At 39.3% G+C, this 4,734-nt stretch overlaps 1 pseudogene; it reads left to right on the top strand.

Moving 5' to 3' along the window:
- The first annotated feature begins 2,220 nt into the window (after positions 1-2,220).
- On the top strand, positions 2,221-2,498 carry LOC105715988 (non-histone chromosomal protein HMG-17-like; annotated as a pseudogene).
- Positions 2,499-4,734: the final 2,236 nt, after the last annotated feature.

Consider the following 4,734-nt stretch of genomic DNA (forward strand, 5'->3'; position numbering starts at 1 on the left):
CTGCCAGACATATAAAGAAGAGCCAGTACTATTCCTATTGAAACTGTTACAAAAAATTGATGACAGGGACTTCACTCTAACTCATTCTACAATGCCAGCATCATCCTGATACCAAAACCTGGCAAAGACTCAACAACAACAAAAAAAGAAACTTCAAGTCAATATCCTTGATGAATATCTATGCAAATACCCTCAACAAAATACTAGCAAACCAAATTCAGCTGCACATATAAAAGCTAATTCACCATGATCAAGCAGGCTTTATCCCTGGGATGCAAGGTTGGTTCAACATACACAAATTAATAAATGTGATTCATCACATAAACAGAACTAAAAACAAAAACCGTAGATAATCTCAATAGATGCCAAAAAGGCTTTTGATAAGATTCGGCATAGCTTCATGCTAAAAATCTTCAGCAAACTAAGCATTGAAGGAACATACCTCAAAATAATAAGAGCCATCTATTGCAAACCCACAGCCAACATCACACTGAATGGTCAAAAGCTGGGAGCATTTCCCTTGAGAACCAGAACAAGACAAGGATGTCCTCTCTCATCACTCCTATTCAATATAGTACTAGAAGTCTCAGCCAGCATAATCAAGCAAGAGAAGGAAATAAAAGGCTTCCAAATCGGAAGAGAGAAAGTCCAATGATCTCTGTTTGCAAACAATATGACTTTATCCTTAGAAAACCCCATAGTCTCTGCCCAAAAGCTCCTAGATCTGATAACTAACTTCAGCAAAATTTCAAGATAAAAAAAGTACAAAAATTAGTCACATTTTCATACACCAATAATTCCCAAGCTGAGTGCCAAATCAAGAATGCAATTGAATTCACAATAGTCACAAAAAGATAAAATACCTAGGAATACAGCTAACCAGGGTGGTGGAAAGACATCTCCAACAAGAATTACAAAACACTGCTAAAAGAAATCAGAGATGACATAAACAAATGGAAAAGCATTCCATGCTCATGGATAGGAAGAATCAATATTGCCAAAATGTCCATACTACCAGAGCAATGTACAGATTAAATGCTGTTCCTATCAAATTATCAACAACATTCTTCACACAACTAGAAAAAAAATATTCTAAAATTCATATGGAAAAAAAGAAGAGACCAAATAGCCAAGTAATCCTTAGGCAAAAGAACAAAGTTGGAGGCATCACATTACCTGACTTCAAACCATACTATAAGGCTCCAGTAACCAAAACAACATGGAACTGGTATGAATACAGACATATAGAGAAATAGAACAAAATAAAGAGCCCAGAAATAAATACACACACCTACAGTCATCTGATCTTTGACAAAGCTGACAAAAGCAAGCAATGGGGAAAGGACTCCCTACTCAATAAATGGTGCTGGGACAATTGGCTAGACATGTGCAGAAGACTGAAACTAGACACCTTCCTTACACCATATAAAAATTAAACTCAAGACAAATGAAATATTTACATGTAAAACCTAAAACTATAAAAACTCTTGAAGAAATCATAGGAAATACCATTCTAGACATAGGCCCTGGCAAAGATTTTATGATAAAGATGCCAAAAGCAATTGCAACAAAAACAAAAATTGACAAATGGAACCTAATTAAACTAAGAACTTCTGCACAGCAAAGAAACTATCAAAGACTTAACAGCCCACAGAATGTCAGAAAATATTTACAAGCTATGCATCTGCAAAGTTCTAATATCCAGTATCTATAAAACACTCAATAAGCAAAAAATAAACAACCCCATTAATAAGGGTGAAGGACATTAACAGACATTTTTTCAAAGAAGACATATACATGACCAACAAGCATATGGAAAATGCTCTACATCACTAATCATTTGACAAATGCAAATCAAAACTGCAATGAGATATACTGTCTAACACCAAACAGAATGGCTATCATTAAAAACAGAAAAAAAATATATGTTGGTGAGACTGCAGAGAGAAGGGAATGCTTACACACTGCTGATGAGAGTGTAAATTAGTTCAGTCATTATGGAAAGCAGTGTGGCCATTATTCAAAGAACTATTAAATAAAAATAGAATTACCATTCGACCCAGCAATCCTATTATTGTATATATACCCAAAGGAACATAAATTATTCCACCATAAAGACATTCATGTGAACAGTGCGAAGAAGAGCAAAATGACCCCCGGACCGACCAAAGCCCACGCACCACTGCATCCCATGCCTAGCGCCTACGTCCCGCCACCACCATGCCCAAGAGAAAGGCTGAAGGGGATGCTAAAGGAGATAAAGCCAAGGTAAAAGATGAACCACAGAGAAGATCTTTGAGGTTGTCTGCTAAACCTGCTCCTCCATAGCCAGAGCCCAAGCCTAAAAAGACCCCTGCAAAGAAGGGAGAGAAGGCACCCAAAGGGAAAAAGGGAAAAGCTAATCTAATGCTGGCAAGGAAGGGAATAACCCTGCAGAAAATGGAGATGCCAAAACAGACCACGCACAGAAAGTCGAAGGTGCTGGAGATGCCAAGTAAAGTGTGTGCATTTTTGATAACTGTGCACTTCTGGTGACTGTACAGTTTAAAATACTATTTTTATCAAGTTTTACAAAAGTGCAGAATTTTGTTTTACTTTTTTTTTAAGCTATGTTGTCAGCACACAGAAGACTTCACTGTTGTTTTGGGGGAAGGAGCATATGTGACTAATAGAATGTCGCCAAAGCTGGATTGATATGGGGAAAACACCTTTTCCTTCTAGTTTTGAGAGACTTCCTCTTGGCTCCCAGGAGTAAAGATTCCCTGCCTTTGACACACATGGCCACTTTGGCACACAAAAGCCTTGTGGTATGGAGAAACAAATTCATTTTTGTGTCCTTTTCTCCCTTTCCGTCTTTCAGCATAGACTTAAATCCCTTAAGCCCAGACATCTGTTGGGACCTGACCCCCAGTCATTGGTTACCAGTGTGTCAGGCAATGTTGACTTTCCAGTGATCCCACTGAGATGGCACCTGGCAAAAGAGCAGTGGTTCCATTTCTAGATTGTGGATCTTCAGATACATTCTGCAGTTTTCATTTCACTCCCTGAAAGTCAGGGTCAGCTTGCGAAAAGTTGTTAAACAACATGCTAAATGTGAAATGTCAACCCTCACTCTAAACTTTCCCTGTTCACAGCATCAGATGAAGACTGCCTTGGGTTTTATAGTGGCTTTCTGATTTATGGTAGTCCCTCAAAGAAGGGAGTTTGAAAGTTGTTGTAAACTGTTAACTATTGTCTGCCCATGTCCTGCCTGAAATGCCATGATTGTTTATGGAAAGTATCTTTAATAAAGCTAGATACGGTAGGGCTATTCACAATAGTAAAGATAGGAACAACCTAAATGCCCTTCAATGGTAGACTAGATAAAGAAAATGTGGTGCAGATACATCACGGACTACTAGGCAGCCATAACAAAAAGAATGAAATCATGTTCTTTGCAGCAACATGGATGGAACTAGAGACCATTATCCTAATGCAGGAACAGAAACCCAGATACCACGTGTTCTCACTTGTAAGTGGGAGCTAAATAACAAGAACACATGGACATAAAGAGTGGAACAACAGACACTGGGGCCTACTTGAGGGTAGAGGGTGGAAGGAAGGAGAAGACCAGAAAAAATGCCTATCAGGTACTATGCTTACTACATGGGTGTGACAAAATAATCTGTACACCAAAGCTCCATGACATGAGTTTACCTATAAAACAAACTGCACATGCACACCTATACCTAAAATAAAAGTTAAAAGAAAATGTGGTGCATATACACCATGGAATACTATGCAACCATAAAAAGGAGATCGTGTCCTTTGCAGCAACATGGATGGAGCTGGAGGTCTTTATCCTCTGCAAAATAACACGGGAACAGAAAACCAAACACCACAAGTTCTCACTTATAAGTGGGAGCTAAACATTGAGTACACACAGACACAAAGAAGGGAACACTAGACACCGGGGACGCCTTGAGGGTGGAGGGTGGGAGGACGATGAGCACTGAAAAACTACCTATTGGATACTATGCTTATTACCTGGGTGATAAAATAATATCATACAACCAAACTCCTGCAACATGCAATTTATCCGTGGAACCAACCTGCACATGTACCCCTAAAAGTTACTAAAAAAAAGAGGATGAACACTAGATGCTGTGTATATGGGCAGAGTGGGAAGGGCTGGGTATTCAAGAAGTTCATGGTCTTGTGCAGCAAAGAGACCTTTATCATTGCATTTGATACTATAATGGTGGTGTGTAGATGATGATTTGTGGACCCAAAGGAGAGTGGCTACCTATGTTGGTTGAGGAAGGGGCAGGAAGTCTTCTCAGAGGAGCAGCTCGCACACTGGATGGGCCTTGAAGGATGAGAGGGAACTTACCAAGGCACAAGGCCAGGAAGAACATTCACTCATTCATCAGATATCTACTGAGCACCCACGTTTCCCAGCACTCTGCTGGCCATTGGAAATATAGCAATGAACAGGACACAAGGGCTCTGTTCTCAAGGAGCTCACAATGCAGTGAGAGATACATAAAATAATAAAGAGAATAAATACATTTTTTAAAAATTTTATTTTCAGTTTTGAGGTACATGTGCAGGATGTGCATGTTTGTTACACAGGCAAACATGTGTCATGGTGGTTTGCTGCACCTATCAACCCATCTCCTAAGTATAATATTAAGCCCATCATGCATTAGCTATTTTTCCTGATTCTTTCCCTCCCCCTACACCCCACCCAGA

The sequence above is a fragment of the Aotus nancymaae genome, unplaced genomic scaffold (genome assembly GCF_030222135.1).
Source record: "Aotus nancymaae isolate 86718 unplaced genomic scaffold, 86718_ANA_hifiasm-v0.15.2.pri h1tg000064l_1, whole genome shotgun sequence".
Lineage (NCBI taxonomy): Eukaryota > Metazoa > Chordata > Mammalia > Primates > Aotidae > Aotus > Aotus nancymaae.